This window comes from Ascaphus truei, chromosome 16 (genome assembly GCF_040206685.1).
Source record: "Ascaphus truei isolate aAscTru1 chromosome 16, aAscTru1.hap1, whole genome shotgun sequence".
NCBI classification, from domain to species: Eukaryota; Metazoa; Chordata; class Amphibia; order Anura; family Ascaphidae; genus Ascaphus; species Ascaphus truei.
In genome coordinates this window covers 47,566,079-47,588,566 of record NC_134498.1, presented here as the reverse complement: position 1 = coordinate 47,588,566, position 22,488 = coordinate 47,566,079, and the positions used below count along the sequence as shown (strand labels likewise).

The window sequence follows — 22,488 nt, the reverse complement described above, 5'->3', positions numbered from 1 at the left end:
GAGGTTCTTGGTACTTCACACTAGGAGTGGCAATCAACCTAATGCAGGGGTGGCCAACTCAAGTCCTCAGGTCAGGTTTTCAGGATATTCCTGCTTCAGCACAGGTGGCTCAATCAGTAGCTCAGTCGAAGACAGTCAAAGACTGAGCCACTGATTGAGTCACTTGTGTTGAAGCAGGGACAACCATCAACACTGATCTATTGGTGGCCCTTGAGGACTGGAGTTGGACAGTCAACGACTGATCTACTGATTAAGCCACCTGTGCTGAACCAGGGATATCCTAAACACCTGACTTGCTGGTGGCCCTTGAGGACTGGAGTTGGCTACCTCTGACCTGATGCCTTTCCGTGGGCATATCCTTCACACAAAGCTTCCTTGGTGCAGTTCCTACGCCTCACATGTGGCTTTCTTCCTAGAAGTCATCATGGTTTCGCTTTTTGTACCCGAGCAGCTGCAAATTCTGGTTGCTAGGAAACAACCTCAGCAGCACAAAGGGCTCTCAGCTGGGGGGGGGGGGGGTCAGATCTGTCAGCCCCAAAACAGCTGGGCAGCATTTTCCCCACCTCCCCGTTCCCGCTATGCCGAAGGAAATCGTCGAATGCATGTTTTTAATCATGGACTAAAATAGAATCTAGGAATATGGCAGCTTTTCTGTGCCTGCAGTAAATATATCACTTTGGGTTGGACATATTCAGTCTGAGGAAACATTCTGCAGGGGATATATATATATATATGTATATATATATATATATATATATGTATATGTATATATATATCACTTTACATCTCCTAGCAGACTCCTATCTATATTAGGTTACATTCAGTTAAAAAAAAATAAGAACTGACTTTTAGTGTAAGACAACAATTTTCTTCAGAATACACTTAGGGACAAGTTCTTACTGTGAGGAATCAAACTCTGCACAGCGGTCCAGAAAACAGGGTTCGGAAGATTGTAACCAGCGATTTGCATGCCAAACACGGACAGGAAAGAAAGGTGGGTCACCATGCTCGTCCTTTCTTCCACATGGTAACAGAGGAGGGAGTAAGGGGTGTGATACCGTTTATTGGGCCAACAAGTAGATGATACGTTACAAGCTTTCCAACCTCTCAGGATCCTTCATCAGGTCCTACCCCCACCCCGAGAGGTTGGAAAGGTTGTAACAAACACAGACAGGAAATCTGTGTGTAAGAAACGGTGGACATTTGAAATGCAGAAAAAAATAACTGCAGGGTTTATGTCATAATACATTGTGACATACACGTTTAGCTTTTCAGCTGCAAATGAGTTCCTGTGCTGTAAAAGGGATACATTAACAAAAAAAATATTGAAAGACAACTCAAACTGGTTTTCATTTGAGTAACCTTGCTGCTGCTTTGCAAGAGATATAGTAGTCTCCATGGCAACAAAGGGGTTTACAGTGTTGGGACAATAATGGTAATGCAGCTGGAAACTGTGCAAAAATCCACCAAAATCTGCAAAGGAAGAGACAGGCAGGCGCTGGGAGGTGACAGACGCACCAGTGAAATCTCACAGCAGATGAGTCACTGATCAGAATGACACTGAGAGGAAAGATCGTCAATTTTTTAGAGCAATTGAAAGCAGTAATTGGTATCATTATCAGCCCGTCTGACAAGGGACCGTTATCAGTTTAATATGTTTTGAGTAAGATGTATCTATTTGTTTGATCCAGGCATTTTTTATTGAATGACACCATTTGGAGACTTTACAATATTGAGTGCTGGGTTCTGGTAACCCTTCAGTGTTGCTATTTATTTATAAAATGTTGTACCAGGGAGTAATACTCTGAGAGTTACCTCTCGTTTTCACGCGTGTCTTGGACATAGAGTTATGATGCCAATACACGGTGACATTAAATAAACAGAGGTTATATATTATATATATGATTGCAGGGAATTGTTTACAATAAAAAATAAATCCTCGTTTCATCATATCATTTGGATGGTTAAATCTTTTATTTTAACGCCAAAAGACACTTCTGACGTGACTGGCTTATCCTTACAAATCAAAGGTAGGAAATCATATTCAGCCTAGACCTCCTATTTAATATGCTGTGAAGCTCTCCTCCCAGTGCGGGGGAAGAGATAAACTCCATTTAAATGAATGGGATGAGTCTTCTCTAGCACAGAGGAAGTGGAATCATACAGACATTCGTGTCCCTTGTAAAGATCTCATGTGTGAGGAGCTGGCCAGGGTCCTGAAAGGTTTGTGTCTCTGACCTCAATGACTGGGATTAGCAGAGAACCAATTAAGAAAGCAAATTGAATGAGACAGGTTCTATTTGTGCTTTTCCCAGTGTGGTTTGAAGGCTTTCTTGGTTGTTATGTCATCTTGCTAGGGCGACCATTGCACTGAGGATGTGTCTTGGCAGTCTCTCTGTGTTTGTTATTTTATGGAATTAGTGTCAATGTACAGCAGGGGGGCTCAACTCCTGTCCTCAAGCCCCCACCAACACCCAACAGGTCAGGGTTTTCAGGATATCCCAGCTTCAGCACAGGTCCCTCAATCAGAGGCACAATGAAAGCCTCTGATTGAGCCACCTGTGCTGAAGCAGGGACTGATTGAGCCATCTGTGCTGAAGCAGGGACTGATTGAGCCGCCTGTGCTGGACCTGGGATAACCTGAAGACCTGACCTCTTGGGGGGGTTGGAGTTGAGCCCCCCTGATGTACTGTGTGGCTGTGGATACCAATTACATATGTTGATTCACAGGAAATGCACAGGCATTATTTTATGCTTTTGGGAAGATCAGAAGTTTAAAATGCAAAACCTCCTCCACCCTTGTAAAAGTAAACATGCTGCAGTGTTCAATTACACCCCATAGTTCTGTGCTTTAAGTTTCAATGTGTCAATAAGATTGTAAGCTCTTTGGGGAAGGAGTGTTTTATGGTTGATGAGCAAATTCCAATATTGTATTATACTACCAATGTTTGTATGATAATTCAATATACCACTTTGTTCATGCTTGCCTATATTTAAATATATACATTGGGGTACATAAAAGCTGCTTTTCCCACACGCTTGTACAGTACATCGGTTTAAGTTGTGTGGTTTATTTTGCTCTTGCTGCTGATTTAAATCTGTAGGATTCTGATGCACTACAATACCTTTTTTTAAATATATATTTATTGAGCATTCTAGCTGGTATGAATTCATCATGTGCCTGTAATGTTAAATATCTATTTCAACTCATATAATTTATTCTGAGTGAAAGTGACATGAAAAGCAGCCAAGATGTCTGCGGTTAAGTAATGCAAATGCCATGTTCCAGTCTAGCGGTAATACTAGTGTATCTGATCTCAGATTATAATAATACATTTTATTAGCCTAAAAGCAGCATGTTGTGGGGCAGAAAAAATTCCAGCCTCCTTCCTGGCTTTATCCTTAGACAATACATTAAACCAAGGTACACGTAATTGCCTATAACGGTAATTTTTAATTGTCTATAAAATATATCTGTATTGTTTTGTTTTCTTTTAAGTAGTTTGTATAAAGCGTTTTGATTAAATGTGTTCTCAAAAGAAATACAAAAACAGAATGTTGAATAATTATGAGAGAGATTTTTTTGTGATTTTATTGGTATCTTGGTTAAAACCTTCACTTTACATTTAACACAAACTGGGCCCACACACCTTTCACCTGATGATTTCATTATCGGTTGTTGGGTTTAAGGTCATTAGGGTGTGCAGTGCTATTTATTGTTGGAAGATACATTGGGGCAGCTGGAATTGTGTAGGGTGAGAAAATCCACATACAGTATAAGCCTCTGGTATAATTGAGATGCTTAGATAGGCTTTGCTCTGCACACTGCTTCTGCATTGATTTATAGCATATATGTGAAATAGTATTTCATGTAGGTGCAGAGCATGGATATGCAGCTATGCCCTCCCTCCTCTCCCCATGATCCCATCCAGATCCCTCTCCAAACTGCCTCTCCCACCTCCAGGACCTTTTCTGGGATGCTCCTGACCTACCTGCTCTGCTACACCAGACTCTCCCTCACTCTATTAAAAAGTTCCTTAACATCTGACTTTTTTCATTTGTTTTTTTCCCCAAATCTTCCCAATCGTCATCACACCTCCTTCCCCAGTCTCCACCATCACTTAACGCCTTAAAGAAGAGCATGTCAAATATAAGTCTCACGCTGAACATCCGCAGAACATCAATGTCGGCAGTGTACCTTATGTTTCTACTCTTTGCAGTTGGGACGTCTCTACATATTGTACAAGCCGTTGTTAATGTCAGTGAAATATTTGGGTATGTTATATTGCTATTTTATCCTTCTCAGGGCCGGCTTGTAATTTGGCGGGGGTAGAGGGCCTCTTTCTTTCTCTCCGGCATCACCTCCTGCTCCTCATCTCTGCGTCGTCGTGACGTCATGGGGTCGCATTGTCATGGCGGCACGTCATGGCAATCAGAAAATGCAGGAGGAGATGCTGCCGGAGAAGGTAAGGCTGCGCTTATAGTGCCGGCGACGCGACGGCGACGTCAGGCTGCGGTCGCTGAAAAAAATCAAATAGAGATGACTTCCAGCGATCGCGACCAAGATGCCGCTCAATCACGGCATTGTGTCGTGCTTACTATAAGCGCACGCCATGGCTGCAGTGCATTTGTTTTGATGCGACGTTGCGGCGCTGTTGCCGTCACCATAAGCGCAGCCTAAGAGAGTTACAGAGGCCCCGCGCTCTGCCCCGGCAATCAGTTTAAATGTTGTGGGGAAGAGGGCGGGGATCTCTGTAAGCGCGGGGGGTCTCTGTAAGCGTGGGGCCTCTGTAAGCGCGGGGCCTCTGTAAGCGCGGGGGGCCTCTGTAAGCGCGGGGCCTCTGTAAGCGCGGGGGGTCTCTGTAAGCGCGGGGCCTCTGTAAGCGCGGGGGGCCTCTGTAAGCGCGGGGTCTCTGTAAGCGCGGGGGGTCTCTGTAAGCGTGGGGCCTCTATAAGCGCGGGGGTCTCTGTAAGCGCGGGGCCTCTGTAAGCGCGGGGGGTCTCTGTAAGCGCGGGGGTCTCTGTAAGCGCGGGGGTCTCTGTAAGCGCGGGGGGTCTCTGTAAGCGTGGGGCCTCTGTAAGCGCGGGGCCTCTATAAGCGCGGGGGTCTCTGTAAGCGCGGGGCCTCTGTAAGCGCGGGGGTCTCTGTAAGCGCGGGGTCTCTGTAAGCGCGGGGGTCTCTGTAAGCGCGGGGGTCTCTGTAAGCGTGGGGCCTCTATAAGCGCGGGGGTCTCTGTAAGAGCGGGGGTCTCTGTAAGCGCGGGGGTCTCTGTAAGCGCAGGGCTCGGTGCGACTGCATCAATGGAATCGCTATCAAGCCGATCCTGATCCTTCTCACCCATTATCCTGTGCTGTCAAAAGATGTTGGCACCTTATAAATACTAGTAATAATAATACATGTGATAATACTCTCTATTAAACTCAGTTACTTGCTGTACTGGTGGGTCCTTTATAGCGTCAGCAGGCAGATAATTACAGACAGATTTGCTACAGTGGCGTATAAATCAGATTTGGGATGGAGCGGAACCGCAGTAAATAGAGAACACTGTCCGCACAGTAGCCAAAGGCTGTATCAATTGTAATTAAAAGTACTTAATTTCAGTTAATCTTCATTAAGAATAGCATCTTACTAAGGGTGATTTAATGTGATTTTCACACTTGCGATTTACTTGCTATTCAACACCATATATTCTGCTGGGATTTGGGATTCATAATCTGTTCTGTAGTATTTTGCAATCATGCTGTTGTATGTTTGCCTGAGAATACAATACACTCTTGTCATATACAGATAGATACTATTTATGTACCCTATTTTGCTTAAACTTTTCATAAACTCAAAATGCAGCAATACAGCCCTGGCGAATAAAGAGTTCAATTCCTTTAATGTTACAAAAAGGTGCTACAGCAACAGCTGCCAAGCAAAATGATGATAGGAGATGTCTTATCATATTGCAAAAGTGGTATCTTTCTACAGACATGCTAAAAATATTACAAATAACTAATAATATGCACAGAAGCCCGTGTAAGAAATGGTAAAATCGTAACCATCTGAAAATAAAGACAAATATAAGTGAATATTGCATATGATGGACCACTTTAAATTATTATTGGGGTCACAAAAGATATAACTGCTGGGCCCCATTTACTACCCTTTAAGTCCTTTTAATCAGTGACTATGTGGGAATCTTCTCCTGTAAACATCTGGCCACATTTCACGCATTATGATGGTCTGCAGATTGGAGCTTTTGGCAGTGGACAATCGCCTTACAATAAAAGCCAATGTAAATTCCAACACAGAAGCAAAAAGCACCAGGTCATATGGTCCCCTATATATTGCCATTTTCGCAAAATACCTTTCACTGTGATCTGGTGAACAGATTTTTTCGAACATTTTGTGAAAAAACTCCCCCATACAATTTGGGGAGATTTGGCACAACTCTGTTTGGTAAGTGGAAACGCAAAGAGATTTTCAGTGTCATTTTCTTAGCAGCAATGAGCCTTTTAACTCACACCCCTGTTTGCTGCTATATGTGGTACAGTATTGTATTGTATTGTATTGTATGTCTTTATTGATATAGTGCCATTAATGTACATAGCGCTTCACAGTAGTAATACACGTGGTAATCAAATAAATAACAGATAATATAAATAACAGATCATGGGAATAAGTGCTTTAGACATAAAATTAACATTAAGGAAGAGGTGTCCCTGCCCCGAGGAGCTCACAATCTAATTGGTAGGTAGGGAGAACGTACAGAGACAGTAGGAGGGAGTTCTGGTAAGTGTGTCTGCAGGGGGCCAAGCTTTATGTATCCTGTGTTCAGAATATCCACAGTGCTATTCATATGCTTCTTTAAGCAAGTGTGTTTTAAGTTGGGTCTTAAAGGTGGAAAGAGAGGGTGCTAGTTGGGTACTGAGGGGAAGGGCATTCCAGAGGTGTGGGGCAGTCAGTGAAATAGGTTTAAGGTGGGAGAGGGCTTTAGATACAAAGGGGGTAGAAAGAAGACATCCTTGAGAAGAACGCAAGAGTCTGGATGGTGCATAACGAGAAATTAGGGCTGAGATGTAAGGAGGGGCAGAAGAGTGTAAAGCTTTAAAAGTGAGGAGAAGAATGGAGTGTGAGATGCGGGATTTGATCGGAAGCCAGGAGAGGGATTTCATGAGGGGAGATGCTGAGACAGATCTAGGAAAGAGTAGCGTGACTCTGGCAGCAGCGTTTAGGATAGATTGTAGAGGAGACAGGTGGGAGGCAGGAAGGCCGGACAGCAGGAGTTTACAGTAGTCAAGACGGGAGAGAATGAGGGCCTGAGTCAGAGTTTTAGCAGTCAAGCAACAGAGGAAAAGGCGTATCTTTGTTATATTGCGGAGGAAAAAGCGACAGGTTTTAGAAATGTTTTGAATGTGAGGGGCGGATGTGAGAGAGGAGTCGAGCTACTGCATGCACTGCAATTGCAAAGATCATAACGGTGCCTCTTAATGTGCAGTACAAGGAATCAGTACTGGTTCCCATCTCTTTATTCTACAACTGCTGCAGAATAATCCGAGTGCTCAGAGCAGTAGACCCAGAAGTTGTTGTGATAAGCTTCACTCGGCATGGCCAGTACTTCAAATCTCATGGATTTAAAGCACTGATTATGAAAATTAAGTGCCAGAAGTTGAAAGAACTCCTGTGTCACCATATGTCAAAATCCATGAACATTCTGCACGGAGGAAGCTGTCTCTCTGGGACATCCTCCTTTGTTAGCAGATTTTAACATCAGAGTTATCCTATTTCATATGCCGAGAATCCAGGTAATGTGCTGTTAACAGCGCAGCAACTTCCATTCACTTGAATGTGGGGTTAACTGCGCTGTAACGTCACTTTTATACAGACTCATTAGGGCCAACGTGAAGCTGTTTTTTCTTTGTATGTGGCATTTATGTCCATTTAAAGAAGTAATTAAAGCATCCAGGTTATTTCCAGCACAATGGCTACATGTAAATTGGTGCATAATTGCACAACTAATCTTCTTAGAGGACTCTTACAGATGCAAAATAAATGAGTGCACATTACTTAAATACCCCAATATTCTGTTCATGTTGTATTACAGCAGGGTAGCCAACTCCAGTCCTCAAGAGCCACTAACAGGACAGATTTTCAGGATATCCCTGCTTCAGCAGCGATATCCTAAAAACCTGACCTGTTGGTAGCTCTTGAGGACTGGAGTTGGCTACCCTTGTATTAGAGTCTCCTTATAAAAACCATGACAACCATTTAATCATAAGGCAGCACAATCATTATTGCATAATATTATAATAATATTTTTATTATTATTATCCTCTGCGCTAATCACAAGTGTCTCGCCCCTCCCCTGCACTAATCACTAGTTCCCCGTTCCTCCCCTGCGCTAATCACTAGTTCCCCGCTCCTCCCCTGTGCCAGTCACTAGTTCCCCGCTCCTCCCCTGCGCTAATCACTAGTTCCCCGCTCCTCCTATGCGCTAGTCACTAGTTCCCCGCACCTCCCCTGCACTAGTCACTAGTTCACTGCTCCTCCCCTGCGCTAATCACTAGTTCACCACTCCTCCCCTGCGCTAATCACTAGTTCCCCGCTCGTCCCCTGCACTAGTCACTAGTGTCCCTGCTCCTCCCCTGTGCTAATCACTAGTTCCCCACTCCTCCCCTGCGCTAGTCACTAGTTCACCGTTCCTCCCCTGTGCTAATCACTAGTTCCCCGCTCCTCCCCTGCACTAGTCACTAGTTCCCCGCTCCTCCCCTGCACTAGTCACTAGTTCCCCGCTCCTCCCCTGCGCCAGTCACTAGTTCCCCGCTCCTCCCCTGCGCCAGTCACTAGTTCACCGCTCCTCCCCTGCACTAGTCACTAGTTCCCCACTCCTCCCCTGTGCTAATCACTAGTTCACCGTTCCTCCCCTGCACTAGTCACTAGTTCCCCGCTCCTCCCCTGCACTAGTCACTAGTTCCCCGCTCCTCCCCTGCGCTAATCACTAGTTCCCCGCTCCTCCCCTGCGCCAGTCACTAGTTCCCCGCTCCTCCCCTGCGCTAATCACTAGTTCCCCGCTCCTCCCCTGCGCTAATCACTAGTTCCCCGCTCCTCCCCTGCACTAGTCACTAGTTCACCGCTCCTCCCCTGTGCTAGTCACTAGTTCCCCGCTCCTCCCCTGCGCCAGTCACTAGTTCCCCGCTCCTCCCCTGTGCTAATCACTAGTTCCCCGCTCCTCCCCTGCACTAGTCACTAGTTCCCCGCTCCTCCCCTGCGCTAATCACAAGTGTCTCGCTCCTCCCCTGTTCTAATCACTAGTTCCCTGCTCCTCCCTTGCACTAATCACTAGTTCCCCGCTCCCCCCTGCACTAACAACTAGTTCCCCGCTCCTCCCCTGCACTAATAACTAGTTCCCCGCTCCCCCCTGCACTAATAACTAGTTCCCCGCTCCTCCCCTGCACTAATAACTAGTTCACCGCTCCTCCCCTGCGCTAGTCACTAGTTTCCCGCTCCTCCCCTGCGCTAATCACTAGTTCCCCGCTCCTCCCCTGCGCTAGTCACTAGTTCCCCGCTCCTCCCCTGCACTAGTCACTAGTTCACCGCTCCTCCCCTGCGCTAATCACTAGTTCCCCGCTCCTCCCCTGCACTAGTCACTAGTTCACCGCTCCTCCCCTGCGCTAATCACTAGTTCCCCGCTCCTCCCCTGCACTAGTCACTAGTTCCCCGCTCCTCCCCTGCGCTAGTCACTAGTTCCCCGCTCCTCCTCTGCACTAGTCACTAGTTCACCGCTCCTCCCTGCACTAGTCACTAGTTCCCCGCTCCTCCCCTGCACTAGTCACTAGTTCACCGCTCCTCCCTGCGCTAGTCACTAGTTCCCCGCTCCTCCCCTGCACTAGTCACTAGTTCACCGCTCCTCCCTGCACTAGTCACTAGTTCCCCGCTCCTCCCCTGCGCTAGTCACTAGTTCCCCGCTCCTCCCCTGCACTAGTCACTAGTTCACCGCTCCTCCCTGCACTAGTCACTAGTTCCCCGCTCCTCCCCTGCGCTAGTCACTAGTTCCCCGCTCCTCCCCTGCGCTAATCACTAATTCCCCGCTCCTCCTCTGCGCTAGTCACTAGTTCACCGCTCCTCCCCTGCGCTAGTCACTAGTTCCCCGCTCCTCCCCTGCACTAGTCACTAGTTCACCGCTCCTCCCTGCACTAGTCACTAGTTCCCCGCTCCTCCCCTGCGCTAGTCACTAGTTCCCCGCTCCTCCTCTGCGCTAGTCACTAGTTCACCGCTCCTCCCCTGCGCTAGTCACTAGTTCCCCGCTCCTCCCCTGCACTAGTCACTAGTTCACCGCTCCTCCCTGCACTAGTCACTAGTTCCCCGCTCCTCCCCTGCGCTAGTCACTAGTTCCCCGCTCCCCCCTGCACTAATCACTAGTTCACGGCTCCTCCCCTGCGCTAGTCACTAGTTCCCTGCTCCTCCCCTGCACTAGTCACTAGTTCCCCGCGCCTCCCCTGCGCTAATCACTAGTTCCCCGCTCCTCCCCTGTGCTAATCACTAGTTCCCCGCTCCTCCCCTGCGCTAGTCACTAGTTCCCCGCTCCTCCCCTGCACTAGTCACTAGTTCCCCGCTCCTCCCCTGCGCTAGTCACTAGTTTCCCGCTCCTCCCCTGCGCTAATCACTAGTTCCCCGCTCCTCCCCTGCGCTAGTCACTAGTTCCCCGCTCCTCCCCTGCACTAGTCACTAGTTCACCGCTCCTCCCCTGCGCTAATCACTAGTTCCCCGCTCCTCCCCTGCACTAGTCACTAGTTCACCGCTCCTCCCCTGCGCTAATCACTAGTTCCCCGCTCCTCCCCTGCACTAGTCACTAGTTCCCCGCTCCTCCCCTGCGCTAGTCACTAGTTCCCCGCTCCTCCCCTGCACTAGTCACTAGTTCCCCACTCCTCCCCTGTGCTAATCACTAGTTCCCCGCTCCTCCCCTGTGCTAATCACTAGTTCCCGCTCCTCCCCTGCGCTAGTCACTAGTTCCCCGCTCCTCCCCTGCACTAGTCACTAGTTCACTGCTCCTCCCCTGCGCTAGTCACAAGTTCCCCGCTCCTCCCCTGCACTAGTCACTAGTTCCCCGCTCCTCCCCTGCGCTAATCACTAGTTCCCCGCTCCTCCCCTGTGCTAGTCACTAGTTCCCCGCCCCTCCCCTGTGCCAGTCACTAGTTGCCCGTTCCTCCCCTGCGCTAATCACTAGTTCCCCGCTCCTCCCCTGCGCCAGTCACTAGTTCCCCGCTCCTCCCCTGTGCTAATCACTAGTTCACCGCTCCTCCCCTGCACTAGTCACTAGTTCACCGCTCCCCCCTGCACTAATCACTAGTTCACCGTTCCTCCCCTGCGCTAATCACTAGTTCCCCGTTTCTTCCCTGCACTAGTCACTAGTTCACCGCTCCTCCCCCGTGCTAATCACTAGTTCTCCAATCCTCCCCTGCACTAGTCACTAGTTCACCATTCCTCCTCTGCGCTAATAACTAGTTCTCCGCTCCTCCCCTGTGCTAGTCACTAGTTCCCCGCTCCTTCCCTGCGCTAGTCACTAGTTCTCCGCTCCACCCCTGTGCTAATCACTAGTTCCCCGCTCCTCCCCTGCGCTAGTCACTAGTTCACCGCTCCTTCCCTACAATAATCACTAGTTCTCCGCTCCTCCCCTGTGCTAGTCACTAGTTCACCGCTCCTCCCCTGCACTAGTCACTAGTTCACCGCTCCTTCCTGCACTAATCACTAGTTCCCCGCTCCTCCCCTGCGCTAGTCACTAGTTCCCCGCGCTAGTCACTAGTTCCCCGTTCCTCCCCTGCGCCAGTCACTAGTTCCCCGCTCCTCCCCTGCGCCAGTCACTAGTTCCCCGCTCCTCCCCTGCGCTAGTCACTAGTCCCCGCTCCTCCTCTGTGCTAGTCACTAGTTGAGGTCAGTGGGGGAAAAGGGGGGGGGGGAAGAATCCTGCTCAGCTCAAAATAGACTTTCTAGGGAGGTGCTATCAGGGTGAAACTTGGCGTATAGGAGGAGAGAGAAAGAACCCTATGTGATGCACTCAGCCCTACTAATAAAAATAATAAACTTTTATTTATTTATTGAAAAATGCAAACATAACAAATATATTAAAACCTAACAAGTGTACTGTGCAGTTCTAATGTGCATTCACTCTGAATGACCAGATAGTGTCATAACTCGTGTGATGCACAGTAGATGCAAGAGGCTGTAGATTCTAACAACACTAGTGTATAAATTTAGTGGATGCACAGTGTATATGACCCTGTGGGGGAAACAACTGATGTGCACTCTACACAGGTGTTGTAATACACAGGCACTGGGAGCATTAGTAATGCATAGGTGGTGCAGCTCTGTGTATCAAGGCTGCAATGAGGTGCATAACACTGCTGCATACACAGGGAGCCAAATGCAGACCCAGATAGGGAAAAGACCCCCCTGGTGACAAATCAATGGGAGCCTTGCTAGGAGGTGGGTGCAGGTGAGTATACCCCGTTATTAGCCTCGTGAGAGTACTCCAGACTGATAGCCAGGACTCACGCTTTGTCAGCTCCTTCCAGAGGGGGGGGAGAGATGTTATCACACCCCTACTGTGTATGTATGCTTTAGAGCTAGCCAGTGCCAGCAGAGACTCTCATATGCCTAGCGTCTAGCTAGTGGGATCCACATCTGTGGCCCACATCAAAGTTTAAAGCTAATCTACAGGACGTGAACAAACTCCTATGAGTTTGACACTGCTACAGTACAGCCGGCGTCGCTATGACGTCATCCCACTAGTTCCCTGCTCCTCCCCTGCGCTAGTCACTAGTTCACTGCTCCTCCTCTGTGCTAGTCACTAGTTCCCTGCTCCTCCCCTGTGCTAGTCACTAGTTCCCTGCTCCTCCCCTGCGCTAGTCACTAGTCCCCGCTCCTCCTCTGTGCTAGTCACTAGTTCCCTGCTCCTCCCCTGTGCTAGTCACTAGTTCACCGCTCCTTCCCTGCGCTAATCACTAGTTCCCTGCTCCTCCCCTGCGCTAGTCACTAGTTCTCCGCTCCTCCCCTGTGCTAGTCACTAGTTCACCGCTCCTCCCCTGCGCTAGTCACTAGTTCCCCGCGCTAGTCACTAGTTCCTCGCTCCTCCCCTGCGCCAGTCACTAGTTCCCCGCTCCTCCCCTGCGCTAGTCACTAGTCCCCGCTCCTCCCCTGCACTAGTCACTAGTTCCCCGCTCGTCCCCTGCGCCAGTCACTAGTTCCCCGCCCCTCCCCTGCGCCAGTCACTAGTTCCCCGCTCCTCCCCTGCGCTAGTCACTAGTTCCCCGCTCCTCCCCTGCACTAGTCACTAGTTCCCCGCTCCTCCCCTGCGCCAGTCACTAGTTCCCCGCCCCTCCCCTGCGCCAGTCACTAGTTCCCCGCTCCTCCCCTGTGCCAGTCACTAGTTCCCCGCTCCTCCCCTGCACTAGTCACTAGTTCCCCGCTCCTCCCCTGCACTAGTCACTAGTTCCCCGCCCCTCCCCTGCGCCAGTCACTAGTTCCCCGCTCCTCCCCTGTGTCAGTCATTAGTTCCCCGCTCCTCCTCTGTGCCAGTCACTAGTTCCCGCTCCTCCCCTGTGCCAGTCACTAGTTCCCTGCCCCTCCCCTGCCCCAGTCACTAGTTCCACGCTCCTCCCCTGTGCCAGTCACTAGTTCCCCGCTCCTTCTCTTTGAGAGTCACTAGTTCCCTGCTCCTCCCCTGCGCCAGTCACTAGTTCCCCGCTCCTCCCCTGTGCCAGTCACTAGTTCCCTGTGTAAGAAGATGAGTGGGACAGTATGCACGGTGCACCATATTTGTATGGGTAACGTGCGGCTCTTTTTTGCGGGTTGAAATGCATCATGTTGCTTCTACCACTGCAACAAAACACAATCTAATTATAATGTGTTCTTCGTGTAACTCTTCCCGAACTCCTGCTGTTGTCATGCCATACATTGCAGACTTACACACAGAGCAAAACGTGGAGTACATTGATGCACCGAGACCGAAGATGAGAATGCACTATATCCATCACGGTTACCCCAGACTTGCCCTGTTACATCAACCTCTGTATTTTTTCTTCCTTTGATAGATCTGCTCCACTTTTGCATCCAGACGGGTTTGATCCATATCTCCTTGTTGGTAAATTCCACTTGCCTTCAGAAAGGCAGTTCTGTGAGCTGAACATCCCCAGCAGCAAGCTACCAAACATGGCAAGGTGTAGGGGGTAGCTTTGCATTTTGTTCTCTAAAGATAAGGGGTATTAGAAGGTGGGAGTATTCAGATACTCAGCATAAATGTACTATCCAGCACGTTTGTTTCCAAGTGGCTAAAATATTAATCCCAGGATAAATTCTGCCTTTAACAGGGCTTTGAAATGGAAATTTTTACAGCGCCTGTCTGTTTCCATGGAAGGACAGGCAGCGCTGAGCCGCGTGGACGCTCCGCGCTGAGCCCCGGCATCCTCAATGAGGATGTCTTGAGAGGGGGCTCACGCGAGCGTCCGCAGGCGTGCTGAGGAGTTGGGTTTTTCAGCCGACAGCCAATGCTGTTTTTCAGCGCGCTGTCAGCTGAAAACCTCCAATCACAGCAAAACAGCGTCAACGTCGCGGCGCCATGACGTTGGCGCCGTGACATTGACGTTGGTGCGTCAGAGGCTATTGGCCCAGCGACGTCACTGCCCCACCTCCCCCTGCCTCCCGATCGCGCACGCTGGCTCGTCTGCCAGTCCATGGGATCGCTGCTGACCGGGCAGGCGAGCCTCCGCGTCAGCGCGGAGGAGCGCGGCCTGAGGTTCTATGGACACAGCCTTACTTGTCAAGACATCCGCCAAGCAAGACATGCAATAAAGATGAGAATTGGGACACTATTTAGGATGATTAGGAAGGAGAAAGTCTCTATGTTTTGACCTCTTGTGTTGCTGGCTGATGTTACGTTTTTATCTGGTTAATTTTGTTTTGTCATTTTTTCACGGTTTGGCTTTTTCTTATCTCTGCCATTTCCGTGGAGAGGAGAAGATTCCTGGAAGACAGGGAATGATCTGCATTTGATGCATGTATGTAATTATAGTTTGGGCGATGTACGCAGTAGAGCAGAGACTAGCGATGTAATTCAGCAATCCTTCGTTTCACAATACAAAATTACACTTCTATTTCTTCCACCTGTGTGGTGATCTCTGAAATGGTTATTTTATCGGGCGTACGGCTTTACCAAACACTTGGACCTGGGTTTTTTACTTACTGGATGGTAACCCACTTCCAGAGTGCCTTATAACACTAAAGCAAGGGGGGGGGGGGATGGGGAGATAGTACATGCAGAATTAGAAAGTAATACTAGTGACAGGCTTCAAAGTGTTACAAAAGCTGTTTAATAGAACATGTATTTTACAGACCACAAAATAATACTTAATGAAAGCAACAAGCAGAACAGATCGACTAATGTTCGTATTGTAAGAGACAGCTTCAAATCAGACGCACAAAATTGTGTATGGATAATCAACACAATACCCCCTCTTGTGTGAGACGCCACGTACCCCCTCTGTGTGACGCCACATATACCCCCTCTGTGTGAGACACCACGTACCCCCTCTGTGTGAGATGCCACGTACCCCCTATGTGTGAGACACCATGTACCCTCTCAGTGTGAGATGCCACGTACCCCCTCTGTGTGTGAGATGCCACGTACCCCCTCTGTGTGAGATGCCACGTACCCCCTCTGTGTGAGATGCCACGTACCACCTCTGTGTGAGACGCCACGTACCCCCTCTGTGTGAGACGCATGTACCCCTCTATGTGAGATGCCACTGACCCCCTATGTGTGAGACGACATGTACCCCCTCTATGTGAGATGCCACATACCCCCTCTGTGTGTGAGAAGCCACGTACCCCCTCTCAATGGTGACTGACATTTTTATTTGTTTCCTACGCGTCTCATCACAAAGACGAGATTCAACAAATCAAAAACCTTTATTGAGAATCTAAACAAAGATTGATTTATTGATCATTTGATACAAACGTCCATCACAGAAACAGGTGCACAGCTCATAATGCCAAAACGTGTCTCAGTGCGAAGAGAGCCACACGTAATGTTCCACACGCACACGTCATGATCCACACGCACACGTCATGTTCCACACACACACACGTCATGTTCTACGTGCATACGCCATGTTCCACGCGCACACGTCATGTCCCAAACGCACACGTAATGTTTCACACGCACACGTCATGTTTTCCACGCACACGTAATGTTTCTCACGCACACGTCATGTTCCACACGCGCACGTCATGTTTCCCATGCACACATCATGTTCCCCGCGCACACGTCATGTTCCACGCGCACGTCATGTTCCCTGCGCGCACGTCATGTTACACATTTACACGTCATGTTCCACGCGCACGTCGTGTTCCCCGCGCACACGTCATGTTCCACGCTCACACTTCATGTTCCACATGCACACGTCATGTTCCACGCTCACACTTCATGTTCCACATGCACACGTCATGTTTCCCATGCACACGTAAAGTTTCACACGCACACGTCATGTTCCACATGCACACGTCATGTTTACCACGCACACATCATGTTCCACACGCACGTCGTGTTCTAGGTTGTGACAAACGGGACCAGAACTTGATAAGTTCGCTGGGTTAGAATGGGAATCCCCTCCCCGCGTTTTCATATCATGTACCGCCAGAGGAGGTTTCACATACACCCTGGGGGTCCGTGGTCCCCCAGGTTCAGAACCGCTGCTGTATGGCTATCCTCTATGCTGACAGAGGTCTTGCAATTCATGACAGGCCATCGTCACAGCCAAGGGGTTTAATGGAAAGTATGTGTTGTATTGTAATGTATTGTGCTGAACACTGATTCTCACTCCCACATTCCCTGTGTTTCTCCATCATAAGGTGGATGAGCTTACAGAAATCCCCGGAGTAGCTTTACTGAGCACGGGATCCTGTCCAAATGAAATCAGCCTACTGCACAACAGGCAGCGAACGTGAGGCGACTGCCAACATCCCCTATTTTTCACAGCATAAGAGCTTTAATTCACTGCAGTCAATTATGCAGCTTGCCATTTTACACATTACACATCGCACTCTGACTGCACCCGGATACTGCATACTGATAGACTCAATGCAAATGGAACAAGCTCGCCTTGTATTGTGCACTGTGCTGGCTTTGGTGTTGCGGCAGATAGAAAGAACGACAAAAAAAACAGACATTTTCACACACAAAAGAAAGGACAGATTTCCATTTTTGGGAAGGGACACTGAACATTCCTCTTGTGCTGATATAATTATTGTAGCATCGGATAACACATTGTCATGTCGATACAATGTTGCCACTTCACCATGTACAGGTAATTTATCTGATGGAAGAGAAGGTTTTGATTTTTACCGAGACACATACAGCAAGCAGCAATCTCACTAAGCATGGTGTACAGCAGGGAAGCTCAACTCCACTCCTCAAGACCCCCAACAGGTCAGACTTTCAGCATATCCCTGCTTCAGCACAGGTGGCTCAATCAGTGGCTCAGTCTTCGATTGTTTCTCCAAAACATCAGATTTCGCCAAGGAATAAAAAGTCTATGTGCATTGCAAATGAATCAGAATCTCACTAAATTTCTCCAGTTTCTCTTAAATTTCCCTCTATTGTACCTTACTGCAGATACTATAAGTAGGATCGGGCGCACACACCATTCGTTGGGACTGGTAATACACAGACACACACGCACAGTAGACGGTGAAATTAAAAATATGTTCAGCGATCCTGGCAAAGAAAGGGCGGGGGGAGGGGGAAGTGGTAAGGCCGTGACCAGGGCAGGAAAAGCAGTCATATGGTGTGGGACGCGAGAGAAAATACTAGGAAACCATATTGCTACTAGAAACAAATCAACAGGTGTACTTCTGCCTTACCAGCAGTCCTAAGAGAACTATCAACATCAACATGGCATCATCGTCATCAATACCAGTCTCAGCGTTACTTAGATCCACCATTCTCTCACCCTGAAAGTAATGGTGCAGTTGTTTGTGTTGTACCATTGTGGGGAGTGGGGGGAAGCAGTGACTAATCTGGGTACCTCCCAGAACATGGACCTCAATATATGGCAAAGACGTATAAACTGTGAGAAGGGCACTGTTGTGAGGAGGGATGGCAGGTATTGGTCAGGTGACATATGGCTTTGGTGGTGGAGCTCATCTTGATAATGTATTGATGATGTATGGATGATGGATGTACTTTGTAGTAATAGTGATGATCAGTGGTTGACAAATCACCAAGAAATCTACTCGCCACACAAAAAAATCTACTCGCCACCTAGTACCAAACGTGTGCTGCTTGGGCCAATATTTACTCACCCGGGGGTTAAATCCACTCGCCCGGGGCGAGCAAATGTATAGGTTTGTCGAACACTGGTGATGATGATGATGATGATGATGATGATGGTGGTGGTGGTGGTGGTGATGATGATGATGGTGGTGGTGGTGGTGGTGGTGGTGATGATGATGATGATGATGGTGAGGCTGTAGAACTGATGAGTAGTGAGCAGCATGAGGAAAAGGGGCCCTCTGGTACAAGACAAAAACATGGACCAATTATGTCTAATCCTCTACACCAGGAGTGGCCAATTCCAGTCTTCAAGGGTGTCCAACAGGTCAGGTTTTAAGGATATCACTGCTTCATCAAAGGTGGCTCAATCAGTGGCGCAGTCGTTGGTTGAACTTGTGGCCAACAACAGTCCTCAAGGGCCACCAACAGGCCACTCATTCTGACTGAACCACTGATTGAACCACCTGTGCTGAAGCAGGGATATCCTTAAAACCTGACTAATTGGTGGCCCCTGAGGACTGGAGTTGGCCACCCCTGCTCTACACCAACCCACAGAGCTTTTCATAGGGTGCACACGATCCGCCGCTCACACGATGAGGTCTATATGATGAATGGCAAATTGGCCAACATGCTTGCACTCAACATTTTGCTATTCAGCTTTTGTAGAGGACTCCGATGCCCTGAAGCTCGCTGGGAAATACCCAGTAGGGCATATTTTCCCACCAAGCCTGTTTCAGGCTTGAGCCATGCGGGTGCTGGATTAGTGGGTTACAGCAGCATGGTCTAGTGAAGGAGAAGTGAGGGGACCTGGGACTTACAAGCTCAGCTACTGATTGACTGAGTGCTACCTGTGCCATCTTGCCCATGGCGTACCACCATCAGTACCCACCAATGTTCACCATCACCATATATTTGAGTTGTTGTTTTGTTTACCATTGTGTGGAGGCCCAGAGAGAGATTGCCATTTGTATTAAATTAATCATAGAAATATTTCCCAAAACACCATTCGGGAAACCGAATTTGGAGATGTTCATATAACTCTGACACTGTTCCCACTGCATACGAGCAGGTGCAGACCTTCCATTATCTAGCGTGCCAAGTTTGTATTGCATTAAAAGGAGACAATATAAATTAGGCAGGAATTGTCAGGGGTCGAAATACCAAGAGTGTAATCATTTTCAATTAATCGATGTGTACTGTATGTAGGGCAGCTGCTTAAATCTGTGTTCTATCTATGTATGCACGCATGTATGTGTGTGTATAAAATATATCTGGATATACAGTATATATAGAAGCAATACAGAAGTGATCCTCTCACACATCAGTGTTTATTCAAAAACAGGACCGGCATTTCGGTCCCCACCTGGATAGTTATCTTGTGGTCGCAATACGTGCATCGCGACCTTGGAAGTCCCAGCCTAAGTTCTGCGTTATTTGTTTGAACGAAGCCAGCGACATATTGCCAAGCAAGGGTTAAATTGGTCTGCCAAAAGCGCCAACAGTGACATCAGCCTCCCCAGACAGTTTCGCTGGCAGCCGGTAATTACCGACAGCAGGATGGGCAGCAGCGGGTATAATTAGTAATTCTGCAACAGATAAGGATGACACTGGTAGCAAATCCGAAACCTGCAAGGCTTTATTCCGGGCACTGGCCTCCGAGGCTGGAGATCCTTCTGCAGACTCCGGGCCAGCTGTTCACCTCCCTATAAGTACTAAAACGTCACCTGTAAGGTCCTTGAATCAGGGGCTCTGTGTCTTGAGAATTACCAATTAGACTGTAAGCTCCTCGGAGCAGGGACTCCTCTTCCTAAATGTTACTTTTATGTCTGAAGCACTTATTCCTACGACCTGTTATTTATATTATTTGTTATTTATATGATTGTCGCGTATTACTGCTGTGAAGCGCTATGTACATTAATGGCGCTATATAAATAAAGACATACAATACAATACTACAGTACTACCATATCCATTATAACATGATAATCATGGTGTGAGAAAATAACACATCAGAGAATATAGAAGATAGTATCATGTATAATAATTAATACTATAATTATATGCATGATTATTATTACACGTTGTACAGTATACAAACCTTTTGATGATGAACCTGGAACGTAGTTACACTCAGATAACCGTTACCGCAATATATCACCTTTTCTTTAAAGAAAGGGAACATATACGTGTACAAAAATTAAGTGGTACTCAGCACCGGATAATATCCTCAGGCTTTTCAAACAGCCACCCAATAAAGCTTAGTAGCCACTGGGCTCTAGTTCCTATACCTTCCCCATGGTCGCTGGCAGCTCCTAGTGTAGAGGGGGAGGCGTGAGCCACAATGGGGGGGGCGTGGCAGCGTGGCACTTAATAACTGCTCTGCCATTGTTAGTGACAGGGCTGCTGTGATGGGAGGTCCCTAATATCCCGTCTTTGTTTTCCTAACTCAGACAAAATGTGCGATTCATTTCCCATCTTCCTTTTGCCTCCAGGAGACGTTTCTATAAATACACAGTATAATGAGCTGACGAGATATGAATCAAATCAGCAGCTTGCTCCCCCCTGTAATAACCCGCTCTGGTCCCTGCGCCTCCAGCCATGTGTAGATGGCAGCTCGAGGAAGCATTTAAGACGATTAACTCCTTCAGTGCCAGAGTGCGCAGGGAAATGTATTTTGCAGCCCCCCCCCCCCCCCTCGTGTATTAAATGGGTTAAAATTGCTCTGATTCTCCCGGGAATATTTATGCAGATGTTCTTGGGGATTTAATGCCAGAAACAGAGACGAAACAGAGACGAAACAGAGACGAAACAGAGACGAAACAGAGACGAAACAGAGACGAACCAGTGGCTGACAGAGTGGCTCAGTGAGTACAGGCTGTGAGTTTGAGGCCTAGGGGCCTAGGGGACCCTAGTTCGATTCCCTCTGCGAGTGCTTTGTGACTCTGGGTGGGTGCCTCTATCTCCCTGTGCCTCAGTCACAAAACTCAACCAGGAAACAGACTTTTATTGTTGAAACAGATTAGAGAGGGTGCAAAGCAAATGCGGCTCTCCAGCACCCGGAGGGTTAATTATCCAGGCAAGCAGCAGCGAAAGCAAATGTAACCGTGCAGCTTCTTCTCTTCTTTGTCATTAGTAAATACACCGCGCTGTAAGGAGAGCCTTGTGCACAATATTCTCTCTCTTGTTGGCCCACGAGAAGGTGTCACAAGGTGTCAAAACCCCGTCTCCAGGAACCGCGGAGAACTGACATTCTGAAGATATAGGTTAACACAGATACCCAGCAAGCTCAAACTCCCACACCCACCACAAAGTGAATATATATTTATGTCAACCAGAGAGCTACTGAGCGTGGCAATTCCATATAACAAGAGACAGGGGGTGCCCAATGCTGCATCCAATTGACAAAACATATTAAGTAAAATACTTCAATAATAATAATTGGTTATTTAGTTAACCCTTTGGCCAAAGGCGTCATAAGCCTGCATACCAACGTCAAGGTATAACCAAAATAATGCAGGTCCTACACTACACTGTGAACCCTTCCCTTTACCTCTGTGAGAGGGGAAAAAACCATAATGGGTCTTGTTCCTGCAGCAAGTGAAATGACCTTCCAAGTTAAAAGGGTGAAGGAGGAGGAGTGAGCTCTGGGGGGAGGTGCCACAGCCTCCAAAGAGACATAGGTTAACACCTTGACGTTGGTATGCAGGCATTCTGAAGATAGGATTAATTTCTTTGTAAGGACAAATACTGCCCAATATGCAGCATGCAGCGTGTTCTTCTTAACGCCGCAATATGAGTCAAAAAACAAAAATATATCTTTATTTTTTATTACAGGTTTGAAGCAGGGGGTCTCCGGAGCCGAACCCCATTCATTTTAGTTCCGGGGCCCCCCCTGCTTCCAGAGACACCTCTGTAGGTGGTGCCGGTATCCCTGCAGAGTTTAAAGGTCTGGGTCACGTGGGCCAATAGGACGTCGCACCGGAGGGCGTCACGGCTTCCTATTGGCCAGTGTGACGCGGGACATTTAAACCGCCATTAGCATAAGGAACGCCGCTTCTCTTCCTGCAGATACCGGCACAGCTACAGTACGGAGGAAAATAACTCTCCAAGCAGGGTGCCCCCAGAGCTTAAATTAACGGGGTTCAGCTCCGGAAACCCCATCTTCAATCCTGTAATA

At 48.2% G+C, this 22,488-nt stretch overlaps 1 protein-coding gene across 2 annotated transcripts in view; it reads left to right on the top strand.

The window, feature by feature from the left end:
* Positions 1-22,488, top strand: part of DCX (doublecortin) — a 58,066-nt gene that overhangs the window by 21,753 nt on the left and 13,825 nt on the right. The gene's annotated exons all lie outside the window — the stretch shown is intronic.